The sequence below is a fragment of the Apus apus genome, chromosome 1 (assembly GCF_020740795.1).
Source record: "Apus apus isolate bApuApu2 chromosome 1, bApuApu2.pri.cur, whole genome shotgun sequence".
In the NCBI taxonomy this organism is placed as follows: Eukaryota; Metazoa; Chordata; class Aves; order Apodiformes; family Apodidae; genus Apus; species Apus apus.
In genome coordinates, this window is record NC_067282.1 from 29,927,967 (window position 1) to 29,944,221 (window position 16,255).

Genomic DNA, 16,255 nt, shown 5'->3' on the forward strand with positions numbered 1-16,255 from the left:
GCCTCAGTCTCACACTTCATGAAGCACAAAATTCCATCCACCAAGATGATGGAATTACCACTGCTGAAGAGCTGTTTGCTGATCAATAGGCATGCTGCTGTATAAATATCTTTCAGGTATAATGGTTATATTTGGAGAAATGACCCTTGAAACTTTACTGCACAGCTCTTAGATTCTTGTCAGGTTTACCGTATAAAAACATAATCTATAAATAGCATCCATCACTAATATGTACTGCTACAGGGAGAACCATCACAACAGAACTTTGTTTCAGGGTAAAAGCTTATCTGTCACTTTTTAAAGGGTTTAAATCATTGAAGCACAGCTCTGGTAGTGAGCCAGAATTATTTACATCTGTTTGGACAGCGCCAGACTGGAAGTGTTTTGTACAGAAATAGATTTTACTAGTCTTTCAAAATAATATTCGAAAAGGCTTAATAATATCAAGGGCTAATAATTATATCATCTGACTTTTCAACCTTACTTCTCTAACTGAATTTTCTTTATTATTTTTAATAGTGTTATAAAGGCATTACTTTTGATGTATTATGTAATTACTTTTAAATTAATATTACATAATAAGAACAAATATAATATATATATGACATAAAACCAACAAATATAATATTTTAAACATGCTAAAAATAGTTCTAGTTACTTTCTTTGCCTGCTTTATTGACTATGTGAAGACTGAGGAGGTTTAGCTTTTTAGATACTCCTACTGAATTACAGAATCTAGGTGGGGAAAAAAACAACAACAACTTGCTTTGGTCTTTTTAACCCAGTTGGTAGGGACAGCATTGTTTCTTCTTGCTACTACTTTGTTCTACTGTGCTCATCTGTCAAAAAAACTCTCTTAAAATTTCTGTATGCTAAACTTCTACAGCAGATCCTGGGGCCTGACATTTTTGGCAGAAGTCAATTAACCTGTTTACATGCCAGGTTCTTCTTTACAGATCTGGTTCCAGGATTGGTGCCTAGTTTTCAGTTTTTGGGTTTCTTTAATGACTTTGGTTAAAAATGTTTTAAATATAGGTAATTATATTGTTTTTCACTTTTCTTTCTAAAGGTTAGTCCTTAAATATTTAATCAATAGCTACTTTATATAGACTGGAAGGAGCTTTTAATTCACATATACAGGCACACAAAAATGCCCAGTTATTTCTGAACCATACACCACTGCAAGTCCTTTGTTTTCATCAGAAATCCTTGATGGCTTTAAAATCATGTCAGCCAAGATATGTCTTTTTACATGGATGTATATTCCAAAAAGATAAGGACCATTCCCCAAAACCTCATTTTTTTCTGTTTTCATAGACTCCCAGAATCATAGAATGGTTTAGGTTAGAAGGAACCTTTAAAGATCATTTTGTCTGAATCAAAGTTGTATCTCACTTCCCCTATAGTCTGACTCCATGTGATCTAATTTAATTTTTCGTTACATCAGCAGTTTTCATGTTATCTCTCTTTTTTTTTTTTTTTATTAATTAGGGGAAAGGCCTTTATTATCTGGTGGGTAGTGTTCAAGTCTGATAGGAGGAAGACACAACTTCAGGACCTGCCCTGATGACTCTTCCACTGTTTACATGAAGAGTCTCCCGAAGAGATGCAGGTCATACATGTCTTACTGGTGTTATTCACACTGCTTTGCACTAGTTGCTCAACTTCCAATCTATCTTCCGTGTTAATTTTAGAGAACATATGAAATTTGAAACTATGCACTACAGGATCTATTTTTGAACAACTTACCTTTAGCAACATTCTTCCTTGGTGCAGACAGTTCAGATGGCAGCTTAGGAGGCAGAGGTCTACGAAGCAGTTTTGGCTGTTCAACCATTTCCTGCTTTGCCTTTACTCCTGCTGAATGACTCAAGATACCTCAAAAAGTCAGAAAAATCTGACAAGGCAAAGCAAAATAAATACTCATCTCCAGTTTAGGGTGACAAACTATGGATGTCTGCTCAGATAAACCAGGTGATGAAAGAACCATAAAGCAGGAAAAGTGGGCAAAAAGGGCATTTGTTCTCTTCATGACTGATTCAACAGTATTTCTAAATATCATCAGTGTTTCAGGAAATAAATCAGGTGGATTTTTTTTCTTTTTTTAAAAAAAGAGCTATTCTATTAGCTTTGGAATGCTTGCACTCAAAAATGTTTTTCTGCACCTCTGCCACAAAAGGTGAGGCAATTGGAGTTTTTAATCTTTGAGCCAAAGGAGGAGCAGTAAAACAGAGAAATGCCCCATGTCAAGCATTCTGAAGGCTCCCGGAAACAGTTTTCTGCTGGATAAACAGATTTAATAATGGCAGCAGTTAACCCTGGTAAAAGGCCGAGTCTGCAAGTAGCAATTATATGCTTCTTTCTGGCTTCCTATTAGTTCATGAATGCATACAATGAGACTGATTTCAATCAAAGAACCCCTGATTTAGTTTCAGAAATCCTCTTATTAGTAGCCAAGATGAGCAAGCTTATGATTCACAGTAATTTTCAAGATTATCTACATCCTAAATTGCAGAGTTTGTTTTTGTTTGGTGGAGGGTTTTTTGTTGGTTTTTGTTTTTGGTGTAGGGCTAAGAACATATAAAACACAGTATAAAGACTCAAAACCAGAAGGAAAACACAGAAGAGAAGGCACTGATGAAGGTGACTTTGAAGAGAAACTGAAAGTGCCATCAGGAAACTCATGGCTCAAAGGAAGATTTACAAAGATTAAGATAATTGTCACATACAGCTAGAAGCAAGGACATTGCTAGGCAAAAAGTATTTCAAGAATTTAATTTGAAAGTAGATAAACTGGAGACTTCAGTGCAATTGTACATGTGGACAGGATTAAAGGAAGTGTAGCACTATATAAAACTGTGATGAAAAGAAAAAAAAAACAAACTGTGATGAAAAGAAAAAAAAAACCAAACTGTGATGAAAAGAACAAACAGTCCTGAAGCATGTAAGCAGGACTGAGTTCAGGTTGGACACTTTGCTAAAGGACTTGAATGACATTTAAAACAAGGGGCTGGAGAAAGGAAGAAACAGGGGAAGCTTGAAAATGAAGCCTGGAGTTCAATTATAGCCATGCTGAGTTTGAATAAATGGTCAGGTAGTACAACAAGATGGAGTATCACTACACAAAAATAAACGGAATCTGGCATGGTTCATGAAGTTAACCGGAGCCTGGGGACAGCATCCCTGCAAGATTCTGTGATTCTGTGTAGTAAGCTGGAGGCACAGGAGGAAAAATATAATATTTATAAAAAACAAACACAAAAAAAACCCCAAAACAAAACACAACAAAAAACCACAAAACAAAAACAAACAAAAAACCCACAACCAAACCAACAAACAAAACACAAACAATCAAACAACAACAACAAAACCCACCATAAAGAACTTCTTAAAAAGCTGAAGAAGATGATTCTCAAGAACAGGAACAAAACACTCTGCAGCAATGTCTGGACTTCCCCAGTGACACATTGCATCTTATAATTCTGTTGCATCTTATCATTCCAGTCTTTCACTCTTCAGGAGAAGGGTTCTGGCACCTGCCATATGGATCATAGCACAGAGAATAATTCAGGTTGGAAGGTACCTCAGGAGGTCTCTAGTTCAACCTCCTGCTCACAGCAGTGTTGATTCTGAGGTCTGAGCATATTACTCAGAACTATACCCAAGGATGGAGACCCTACAGACCCTCTGGACAACATCTGGGCTTCATTCTATATATAAAAAAAAAAGACCTAGACTGCACACCTGGTTAGGGCACACATCTAAAGACAGAAAAACGTTCCTCTTTCCTCTTTTATAGTGAAACTGGATGACAGATCCAGGGGATTGAGAAATGTTCTCATTTTGCCTAAGAAGGAACCAGTGCCTTGAAGAGAACTGCCTGCAAACCACTCAGGGGCAGAAAAGACCAGAAATAAATGACAGCCTAGGATGAAAGTGGAGTAAAAGAACTGATAGCAAGTGTACACAGCACATTCAGTTGTCTCAGAGTCTGGGAAGGAAAGCACTAGAGGAAACCCTGAAGTTTTGGAGACAAGCAGGTGGATTAAGAAGGAAAGCAGGAGACTGTGGGGGGGCAGTGGAACAAGTGCAGTGCAGACAAGAGACCCTAGTGCTTCTGGCAGGGAAGGAAGATGAGTTGTTCAAGCTTGTTTAAGTTGTTCAAGTTGTTCAAAGGGAGAGGGAACATGATTTTCTCATGAGATAAAACTGACCATTAGAATTGGTGAGGTTCTAGGTAACACTCAAAATGAAGACAGAACTGAGAAATACGAAGGCTGTGACCATAAAAACATGGTTGTGGTCAGTACTGTAGGTCTAATTTAGTTCAAGACACCAGACAGTTGGGCTGACAAGACTCACCAGTGCTGAAGAGTAAGAAAATTAATGGTGAGAAATTCAGCCTGGTGAATATTCAAGACAGGAGGAAAGGATACAGGAGGAATGGGAGAAAGTGTCTGCAATTAACCCTGGCAGCAGAGACCTTGCTATGGGAGCAGAGCAAAGTCAGAGTCAGAAGATGGAGAATGGAACTTACAACAGACATACCATGAAGTGAGAAAGTGGCACAGAGCAGCTAGAGATATGGATCAAAAGAAACCTTGATACAGTCGTATTCTAGCCAAATATGAGGAACTTTCTGCTTCATGGCATCAAACCAAGTTAACCATGAGGAAAAAGTATCTGTTCAGTGTATGAGCTTAGAGTAAAACTCTTTCACAGATGAACCCTTTCAAATTTTTTTCTTGGGCGAAGTAACTGTACAGTGTAAAGCACAATCCAGAAGATAAAACCCACTGTGCTTGGATTTGTTCTTCACCTTGAATCTTTCTCATCTTCAGAAAATTTCCATTGTCCTTATCACAGTTTTTACATCTTTTCAATAAAACGTGCCTTGCACAGCACTGCCTGACTTCTAGAAGCACAACAGACGAACTTTGGACCAGACTTAGCTCCTGACTTCCATCTAGGACAGGACAGGTCCGTCTCACCATGCAAACACCTCCGAGCACCACGTGCACACTGTGGAATTCTTGCTTTGATTCACCTGTTGCTACTCATCCCTGACAGGGGGCCCTGGGCACCCAACTGCCTGCCCTCGGGCTGGGAGCTGAGGCAGAGCCCTTGAGGCCAAGGCTCCCAGAAAATTCATAGAATCATAGAATGTTTGGGACTTGAAAGATCATCAAGTTCTAACCCCCCTGTGGAGGGGGCACCCACAACTCCTCTGGGCAGTTTATGCCAGTGTCCCACCACCCTCACAGTCAAGATTTTTTTCCTAAAGCCTAATCTAAATCCACCCTCTTCCACTTTGAAACCAGCTCGTAAAACGTCCCTGTAGCCCCCTGAGGTACTGGAAGGCAGCGATGAGGTCTCCCCAGAGCCTTCTCTTCTCCAGGCTGAACAACCACCAACCCTCCCGGCCTGCCCTCCCAGGAGAGGTGCTCCAGCCCGTCCTCTTGGCCCTCCCCAGGACTCGCTCCAACAGCTCCATTCACCTCCCTGCTGCAGGGGCGGCACGGGCCCCCGGCCAGCACACCACCTCGGCCCCGAGGAGGCGGCCTCGGGGCAGCCCAGCCCGCCGCCTCCCTCCCCGCCCCGGGACCCCCCGCCGCGGAGGCGACGCCGGGGCCCGCCGGCAGGGGCGTGCCCGGGGAGGGCGGCGCCCGAGCGGGGCGGCCCGGCACGCCAGGCCCCGGCTCGGCAGGCCCCGGCGGAGGGGGCTGCGGCTGCCCGGCCCCGCTGCCCGCCCGCCCGCCCCGGCTGCCGGCGTCGCCTGTTGCCCCGCGGCTGCTCGCTGGTAACTATTCTCGCCTCGCTGGCTTGTTTGCAGTTCTGATAAGCAGGATAACAGTAGCGATAGAATGGGAATGAAGAGGTGATTTCCTTCCCCTCCCCGGTGCTGGCGGGAGAAGGCGGCGGGGCGCGGTGCGGGTGCGGGTGCGGGGCCGCTCCCGGGGCTGGGCGCGGGGCTGGGCGCGGGGCTGGGCGCGGGGCTGGGCGCGGGGCTGGGCGCCGAGCGGGGGGCTCGGGGCGCTGCCGGTTCGTCGCGGCGCTGGTTTCAGAAACAGCCCCGGCGCTGCCGTCCTGAGTCAAGCAGACCCCGCTTGATGAAGCGCGGTGGGAGCCTTGCCGGGGTATGAAGTCCGTCGTGAGTGAGCCAGAGCCCTGGAGCGGGGCCGGGCAGGGCAGGGAGGGGGGACGCCCCGAGGCGGAGGCAGTTTTAGCTTCTTCGTGCACTGGAAACCATCTCGTTGGGTTGCGTTTAGGGGCTGCTGAGGAGTCTGCGTCTGTGTTACCTGAACACTGACCGCCCACCCTGGTTTTCTGTCAGAAACTGCCTCGCTGGTACATGTAATCTTAGTATTTATGTTTCAAATTCCTTTTTGTCCACAGGGTCCTACTAAAGACAACTTTCTAGCGGTACTAGTTTTGAGCGTTTTTGAAGGGCATTTCCCTTGACTCACTGTGGAAATGAAGAAGGTGGTTTGCATGTTGCAGATGACTCTGCTGTTTGTCCCCTGCCTACAAGGTTAACGTTTCCCTACCAGGCTGGCAGCAATCGATTCCCCTCTTTCCTCTGCTTCTGCTCTTCCTTTGCACAAATTCCACTGCATAAAGTGAGCGGAGCAGACGGGGGGGAAAAATTTGGATGCCTTTCTACAACAGAAACAGCATAAGTGAAATTAAAGGTATGGCTGCAATGTGCATAATAGATGCCAGAGGGGAATTATTTATGTAACGTACCAAGGCATTTACTTTTTTTTTTGTTTTGTTAATGTAATCATCATTCAAGAATCAATGCTGTACCAGAGTGATTTCTTTATCATTGGCTTTTGTGCTTAGCACTGCGAGATTCAAACTCAAGCGTCACAACAAAGAAATATGTGTTATGTGTGCACTGTGCAAAAACATGAACTCTTCTCCCTTTAGGCTGTAAGCTGGTTTGGGCAGCACCTCATTTCACTGTCTCTGCCCAGGAGTGCCAGTTGCTTCTCCACCATGGTGCAGCCACCCACTGTGTGGTGCTCGGGGCTGGGGGACACCTCCCTTTCTGCCCTGGCACCCCTTTCTGTGGGAGGTGAAATGGGGTTGTTCATGCCTGCCTTTGGGGTGGGCGTTAGGGCATGATCAGGCTGAGCATCCAGACCTGGAAGTGCAGACACAGACTCCTGAGTCCTCTGGTCAGATCTAGGCACCTGCACTGAAGATGACACCCTGAGAAAGGCCACAAGGATACCTGAAGGATACCAGAATCCTCCCGCTGAAACATTTTGTACACGTTCATGCCGTTGACAGCAAAATAGTGGGTTACAGTCTTCCCTTGGAGGTAAATGTGGAATTTTGTGTCTGGCAATGGGGATAATCCAACAAACCCTTGCCAAAAATGTCAGGTTTTCTTCACCAGAGCACTGACTTCAGCAAGGTTAGTAGTTTCACCAACATGCACAAAGCCAAGTGTTTGGCAGGTGGGATGTCAGGTCAGCCCAGCTACAGCAAATGATGCTGCTGTGCTTGGGCTTGGCATGGTCCCTTTGGCCTGCTAGAGGGGATGGCAGGGGAAGCTTCCCCTGCAGTGCCGTCTCCTGGCTCTGCAGCAGTGTCTGCATGTCTGTGTGGGCCACTGCCAGGTAGTACGTGGACCCCGGGTTGAAAACCCTACATGTCGAATACTAGAGCGTGATTTAGGCTCCCTCTCCCAAGGAAGTTTCACATCCTGTATTCTGCAAACAGAATGAAATTTTGCTCTTTGTAGGGGTTCCTGGCAAAACTTCTCCATGCTTCAGTGGGATTGGCTTTTTTTCTCCTTTCAGATGAGAGGAATAAGGTGGTCTTTATGTTTGCAAGTTCAAGGTCTATCTTATTTTTTTGTTCCAGCATAAAAGACAGTTATAAGAGCCGTGCTTAAAACACTGTCTCACTCAAAGGTTTGAGTGAGTTTTCCCTCGTGGGGAAAGAACCTTCTTCCATTTTCTGTTTCAGGCCCTTCCCATGGCAATGGCAGGGTCTGTGACAGCAGCTGGGTGGTGGCACATCCATTCTAAGCAGGTGTCTGGTGTGACAAGATGCATGGAAGGACTGTGGCCCAGATCCCCAGCAGTGTCTGACACTGATCTCCGTTGGGTGACTGGTTGGACTGTGCTTCTATCAGCTGCTTTCAAAATAGTCCCCTCTATTTCTTTAACAATTGGTAAGACATTTTAATTGTGAGTGAGAAAGTCAGCAACAGTGGCAGTCCAGTAACAGAGTATGCCATACATGTTATTTTTTACTTGAAAAACAAGATGAAACTCCAATGAAACTGCCTTGCCCACACCACCACACCATATGGGTCTTCCTCACAGTTAATGCTTTCTCTCTGGCATCCCATTACAGTCTCTGTGGCAGACCTGCAATTCCTGAATTTTCCCATGTGCAGCACACAGTTCGGGTGTTCCTTGCTAGAAAAATAACTCCTTAGAGAGCTCATACCCTCTGATCATCCATGCAAAATCACCTAAAAGGGTAGCTAGGAACCATAGGCAGGGTTGTGTTGGGAGCACATGCTGTGGGATCAAGAGGAGGGACTGAGAGATAAACGTATTCTGCTCCTCTGCATGCACATGTATAACCTGTAATATTACTAAATAACCAGGCTTATTTATTTATTTTTATTTATTTATTTTACAGATAACCTGCAAGTGTTTCTCATGAAAATACAATCATTCCTCAGAAATTATAGTATCTTCCATGTTATTAGAGAATCCATATTTCAGTTCTGAGGGCTGGATAAAATAAGTACCAATTGTAACAGTGTGGGGTTATCAAAATTGAATTATTTTTATCAAGAAGAAGGTAGGACCATGCTGCTAGTCCTACTGACCTTTGGGCCACACAGGGAGCACACAACTGGAAAATTCACAAATTGGCAGTAGCATTAGAAGGTGAACTTGAGGGATGGATTTCTAAATTGATGGTGGACTCTGCAAAGAAAACATCTGTTTCTTTTCTCTTGGTATTTTGCTTTTTTTCAGGCTCTCCCTGTGCTGCCTGTTCTCAGAGACCCTCTGGTGAGTGCTCAAGCCGAGCCCCCAACCCAGCTAGATCTCGGGGGCCCTGAAGCTGGTCCCACTGAGTGCAGGTGTAGGAGCCTGAGTTGGATGCTCAGTGTTAGGGAGAGGAATACTCCCCAGGGTAAATGTCAGCAGTCTCTGGACTTCCTCTTTTCCTTCCTACCCTACCTAGTGACCCTTAGTATTTACAGTGCACTCATTTCCTTCTTTCTTATGGGAATATGGTTAGTCCAGTTAATCAGCATTTTTAATAAACCTAATGTATTTTTAATGTGCTTTCATCATATTTGATCTGTTTCTATTGTGATGGTTCTTATACTTATTTTTTAGGGTTTTATTCTGAATCAACATTTAACATATTTCTCTAGTTAACATTTCCCTAGTTTAAAATTTATTTATCATAGAATCATAGAATGGTTTGATTTGGAAGGAACTTTAAAGATCATCTGGTTCCAGCCCCCCTACATGGGCAGGGACACCTCCCACCAGACCAGGTTGTTCAGAGCCCCATCCAGCCTGGCCTTGAATACTTCCAGGGATGGGACTTCCACAACTTCCCTGGGCAGCCTGTTCCAGTGTCTCACCACCCTCACAAGAAAGAGTTTCTCCCTAATGTCTAACCTACCTTACAATTCATCTTTGTTGGCTTTTAATTACTGAACCTTCAATATTTACTCTTCCTCTCCTGTTGTGGTATTTTAACACTAGTAGACCTTTAATAGATTGTGTGTGTATGCCCTTGACTACTACTGTTTCAGGAGGTGACTGAAGTGGTTTTGTGGGGTTTTTTTCTTGAAATAAAACCTTGGAAGAAGGTAAACACATTTCATTTTGCTCTTGCAAGCCCTTATCCTTCCAAAAGTGGACTGTTTTCACTGGTAACACTTACAGGCATGAGCTAAGTAAGCATGTATGCTTTTATATCCAGAAGTTCCCCTTCTTGTAGCATTGCATTTTACTATAAACTACTGAGCATGAGATTGGGACACATGAACTCCAGAGGTCACTTCCAACCAGCATATCCATGGTCCTTTCTTCTCAGCCTGTTTAAACTAGGTGCCACAGGATGGAAAAGCATGGTTAAAACTCTAGTGTCAAAATATTTGGGACAGCAGAGTGGCAGCACATGCCTTTCATATCACACTTGTTTAAGTGAATACAAAAGTTTTTGGAAAAGGAGGTCAGCATCATTCTGGAATTGATTTCCCCAAAGATAAAGCACTGCAAAACTGCAGTAAAAAAAAAGAAAAAAAAATTGTTTCAGAGACCTGATATTTTACAGAATGTTTTTGTTCCTGTAAGCAGAAATAGCTGTATTTCTCACCAAACTGGAAGATCCTTCCTCATTACAGTTCCTGTCACCATGCCTTTGCATTGCCTAACCTTGAGATGAAAGCAGTTTTGTTAACTTTTTACAAATGCTTGTTGCCATGTTGGGATTGAATTGCCTGTATCTCTCAGGGACATAAAGAAATACAACAAAAGTTTTCTTTTCTGGTGTGTGCCTGTGAAAGGGAGCCAGTGTGCTGGCTAAGAGTGGAATTGAGTGGGAAGAAAAAAATTTGAAAAAAGTCAGAGTTACTGCTTTTTTTCATAATAGTTTTAGATGGTCATTATGTTACATAACCAGGAAAAATGCAAACCCCAGTGTCTGCTCTTCAGCAGAAATCGCAAGTTGAATCACTGAAGACATATCTAAAAATAGTATCTTTAGAAACAACTTCTTTGTTCCTTGATTATATAAAGATAATTAGAATATTCTGTAAGTTTTATATAAACAGGTTTCTGAATGACTGACTCTAGGAAGATGTCAATGTAGTTTTTCTTCTATTAGTTATGGGAAGAATTCAAAATGTGAGATTTTAGTGTATCTTACAGACAGATGCTTCTTTACATTTACAGGAAAATAAATTGTTTATGCCATATATCAAAAAGCCTTTTCAAGCTATACAACCTTTACCCTACTTTTAAATTTGAAAGCATCTGTGCCTGTAAGTGTCAGCAAACTTTTCTAGCATTTATGCCCTGTTGTTTTCTATACAGTCCTTACTTGCATAACATTCTATAAAGAGAAATACGAAATTCAGATTGTGAGATTTCTGTCATGAAATATGGGTAATAAACTCTTGACAATGCAACTGACTCCTCTTAGTTAGCTTTGCAAGATTATTTTTCTCTTCTTCCCCATTCCATATGTTTGCTGACTTTATGAACATGCAGGTGTCATAACTTTGCTCCTCAGTTTTTTCACCTGTGTATCCACGCCAGAGTTTTCAAAATAAAACTTAGGTTTCATATTATCTACTTTAAGACATGGAAAAAATAGAGCAGGCTCTGGAAAGAGCTGAACAGCTAATGTCAGAAAACTGTGTTGTACTCTGAGGTCCCAGAGAAGATGATGTCTCTGGAAGTCCTGCAGACTAGAAGTTCTTGGAAGTCCTTGGGTTCTGGATCTCAGAGTTCAGTCATGTCCACTTGGGATGATAGAGAACAGCAAAGACCACACAACATAAGTAGAAATAGCTTGAAGTACATTGTACAGGCGCAATGAGGTAATTTGCGTGTTGGTGACCTGATCAGCTTGGCTTTAATGAGTGAAGCTCATCAGAGGTGTGATTAACACATGAAGTGTGACCAGGCACACACAGTGAGCAATAATGTCAGAACATTTATTTTTGCCTATGAGCTGAAATGGTTAGGTGTTCTTTAAAATAAACTTAGTTTCTCCTAACAGCTCTATTTTAAAATACCCACCTTGCCATTTCTCCAGAAACATGCTTGCCCAGTGGCTTGAACCCTACTCATCAGCAGAGGTGTGTCCTCACTGACTGCTCCATTTTAAGGGTAGGCTGAGTAACTCCAATCTTGGATGAGCTCCCCTTGCTAAAAAGACCAAGAGTCAGAGGAAGGCATCCTCCTCACGTGGTGCCCAAAGCCAAGTCCTTTGCTGAGGCAGCTGGTGGGGTTGCCACTGTAAAGAAGCAATCTCTTGAGTGTGGGAACAGGCTCCCCTGTACCTGTCGGGGGGTGAGATCAGTGGTGACATCAAGTGATAAGCCTAGAAGCACCAGCTGGCTATCAAGTGGTGCAGTGAAAACTAGATGCCACATGGATAGATGGTGTGAGGGACATAGGGGTGGAGAAAGTAACAATGTGCTACTCCCTTCATGATGAGGTGGGGTTGTTGGCCACTGAGGGTCTTCCATGCTCATGACAGGGTGTTTTGCAGAACTAACACCAACCATAAGTTACTTAAAAAGAAACTCTCTTTGAATATGCATGTCACTAGGCAGCCTTATATTTGCAAAAGCTGGATTTAGGTAGTACTGGAGGTGTTGGTAAGCACAGGACACTAGGGACAAAGGATTTTTAAAAACCCAAAGAAGTCCTACAAAGAGAAAATAATGTCTTGCGCATTTTCCTTCTTGATGGTGGTAAATTCTTTGTAAGATGAGGCAGTAATTAGTTTCTTTATTTTAGGAATAAAGGAATAAAAATACTTGCTAATATTAATCACATTTTAAAAGAAACACCACCCTTCCCCAGCCTTCTTTCCATTTGGGATGTTCATTCAGTTAAAAAGATAGTACAGTTTTAATGCTGTGTTCTACCAGTGAGCCCCAGTATTTTTGTGTTGGATGCGACACACATGGATGAGAAAACATTTTCAGGCTAATTCAAAAGCAGCCCTCAGGTGAGGATTGGCTTTTTACACTGATTTTCAGATAATTCCTGCCCTTGCTGCAAAGCTGGGAGTGCCCAAACATTCATTTAACATTTATTGTGTGAGATTCTCATTTGCATCCCAATATCCAGGCTTTATCAACATCTATTTTCATAATTACATGCCCCTCATGGACAAGCAGAAAGTTGGAAGAGGAAGGACTGTCCAATGGTTGAACCACTGGTTCAAACCACAAGAGATATCTGTCAGATATATAAATACATGTATATACATATGTAGACTATGCTGGTTTTGTTTTTTTTTTTACAAAAAAGAGAAGTAGAACACATTAGTCTGCAGCAACTAAGTTGCTACCAGCATTTGAGCTAGCTTTGTTAAGCAAACTGAGGCATTTCTACACTAATCTACCTTCAATGCCTACATACCTTTAGCTAACTTTTTCTGTGCGACCAGTGATAACCTCATCAGAAAACCTAGCAGCTGCAGGAGAAGTGTCCTCTCAGGCTGTGACCTGCCGTGTGTTTATCCTCTCTTTCAGATCCTTTCTTGGGGTGGGATTTGAAGACTCTCTGCATTGGCCCAGGTGCACAGAACCCATGCAGTGGCATGTCCCAGAAATTTTGGAGAGAAGCACACAGCCTAACTTATTTTGCAAGGGCAGGTAGGAAGACCAGCTGAAAAGATGGCCTTTAGTAAAAGCTGGGGTTTGTGGCTGCAGATACCAGTGTGCTGGGAAGGAGGGGAGACCACAAAGCTTTGCAGGGAGGCTGCAGAGCAGCGAGTACACAGTATTTTACTAAGTGCACTGTAATTTCTCTCATGAGTCAACATCTCCTGCATTCATTGCTGGAACATACCCTTAGGCATAGAGTAGCTGGAGCATTGTAGTTCACATGCCAGCTGTCCACACAGTGCCTCATTCTTGAAGCTATGGCCAGGCATGTAGGTGTCCCTGAGATTTAAGCAGAACAAGTCCACAGTACTGGAATCTCACTGGGGTGCAGAAATACACTTATTTTTAAAATGAAAGGTAACAGCTCTCCAGCCATGGAGGAAACAGAGATTACAACATACAGCTGAAACTACTGAGGAAATGTAAACAGGCTGAACTAAATGTAGTCTTTACAAAAGGCACCTGTGAACCCTCTTCTCTAAATGGGATTTGCAAGTCAGAGCCTGCAGTGTACAGACAAGGACATCCTTGCAGTATCAGTGTGCTGTGCTGGAGCATAGTGGGTCTGACTTCTCTGTGAAATGAGTCACGAGAAGACAGGTTTGAGGGGGATGGTTGCAGGCCATCAGAACCACCCCCAGTCTTTCTTCCTCTTCCTGTTGCTGTTGCAGGAACAGCTCACGTGCAGACGGAGAAGCAAACTGGTGAGATTTTCTTCAGTATGAGATCTTTTCCTGGCTCTGCTATACTTTGTCTGTCCAGTGTTTCTGATGGCTAAAGTGGCTATTTCATGACACATTATGCAGTTGTGTACTATGTAATGCTGTGAAGAGCTGAAGAACATACTTTGCTATACCTAAAACTTAGATACTTTCCACACTAATGCTTTAGAGTTACTGTCATGTAGAAAACTCACTGCTGCTCATGTGAAGCTTGTAACTCACCAGATGGGAAAAGGCAAAGAAATGCCTGAAGGAGCATTAAACCAGCCAAAGCAAGTTTAACCAGCAGGCAGACTCCTCCTGCCTCTCTAGACACTGAACCCTCTTTCTCTTGGCCTATTTGGTGGTTTGTGCTAATCTCTTATCTCAGTCTCAGTCGACCTCTCCTTTGTGCCTATCTTTCAGCCCTGGCTAGCAAAGAAGATTGAAATAAAAACTGAAGATGCTCCTGCTATCATCTCCCTCTACCCTTTGCAGGTCTCTGAATGATGGTTGCAGAGCAAACCATCCTTCTGCCTGTCTGTTATATGTGGTTTCTCTTACGTCTTTCTCTGTCTCATCTGGGAGAGTGTGAGCTCTTTAGGGAAGCTTGCTTATCCTCTCTCTTTCTTAATTCATGGAACTACAGGGCCCAGAAGCTCCCGGAGCTCTTGTAGAAACCAGCTCTAGGAACAAAGAAGACAAAAAGATGCAAACGGAATTAAAAGCTGTGCACTCAGGAGCATTCAGGAAGAAAAATTCCTGGCTGCGTCTCGTGAGGAAAAACCTGAGGTGCCAGGGAGGCAGGTATCTACCTGGGCCTGTGCAAAGCGTTTGACACTGTCCTGCATAACATCCTGGTATCTAAACTGGAACAATACAGATTCGATGAATGGACCACTTGTTGGGTAAGGGAACTCTTCCATCCCTATGTGTTCCCTCAAAGGTCTTTTGCTTAAAGCGGTCAGCAAAATTAAATCCTAGTTTTCCCATGTGCCTTCTATATGAATGCTAACTTAACAACTATCCCAATATAGAGGGTCTTGCTGACCATATTCCAGTCAGGTGCTAAGCATGTTTTTTGCTTAAACTTATCCAGGCTGCCTCAAACTTCTGCTCAGGTGTGCAAAGCCTTGCAGCCTTGGCCATAGTCGCTGTCAAAGCCCAACTACTACTCTATATAGACTTCAATAACAGGAACATGTCTTTAGAGAAACACCATTCAGTTGCCCTGCAGGGTATATCCACATGTTTTCAACCTTATCTCATCTGAGCTTCCAAGAGGTATCAATACCAACCGGTAGGGCAGGAAGGTGCTTGAGCAGCAAGATGGAAAAAAACCCCACACAGTGCAAGGAAATTTTGTTTTTTGCTTATTTGAAATAAGCGAAGCTGACACTGAAAACATGAAAGAATCATAACAGGGTTTTTGTGGGGCTTGGGCTGAAGCACAATTGCAGTTAAGACCAGCTGTTATCGGTGTTCATCACTGCTAGTGGGCAGAGAGGGACAGAAATGTCTCCCCAAGCTTTTTCCCCTCATATATGTTAGTTTACGTATGTCACAGAATGACAGAATTGTTGGAGTTGGAAGGGACCTCTAGATCATGTAGTCCAACTCTTCCACTGAAGTAGGATCTCCTAGAGCACATTACTCAGGACTGCATCCAGGCGGGTTTTGAATATCTCTGGAGATGGAGACTCCACAACCTCCCTGGGCAGCCTGTTCCAGTGCTCTGTCACCCTCACACTAAAGTTTTTCCTCATATTTAAATGGAACTTCCTACGTTCCAGCTTGTGTCCATTGCCTCTCATCCTGTCACTGGGAACTACTGAGAGAAGCCTGTTTCCATTTTCCTTGCACCCACTCTTCAGATACTTATTGATAAGGCCTCCCCTCAGCCTTCTCTCCAAGCTAAAGAGTCCCAGCTCCTTCAGCCTTTCCCCATAACACAGATGCTCCAATCCCCCAATCATCTTAGTCACCCTCCTCTGGAGTCTCTCCAGTAGTCCCCTGTCTCTCTTGAACTGCGGAGCCCAGAACTGGATGCAGTACTCCAGCTGTGGCCTCACCAGGGCAGAGTAGAGGGAGAGAATGACCTCCCTCGACCTACTGGCCACACTCTTCTTTATGCAACCCAGGA

At 43.5% G+C, this 16,255-nt stretch overlaps 1 protein-coding gene across 1 annotated transcript in view; it reads left to right on the plus strand.

Annotated features, from left to right (window-relative positions):
* Positions 1 to 5,781: 5,781 nt before the first annotated feature.
* The window catches only part of LCP1 (lymphocyte cytosolic protein 1), a 50,524-nt gene continuing 40,050 nt past the window's right edge, over positions 5,782 to 16,255 (plus strand). The window contains exon 1 of the mRNA XM_051639962.1: positions 5,782 to 5,800. The gene's annotated coding sequence lies outside the window, so the exon portion shown is untranslated. The remainder of the gene's footprint in view (positions 5,801 to 16,255) is intronic.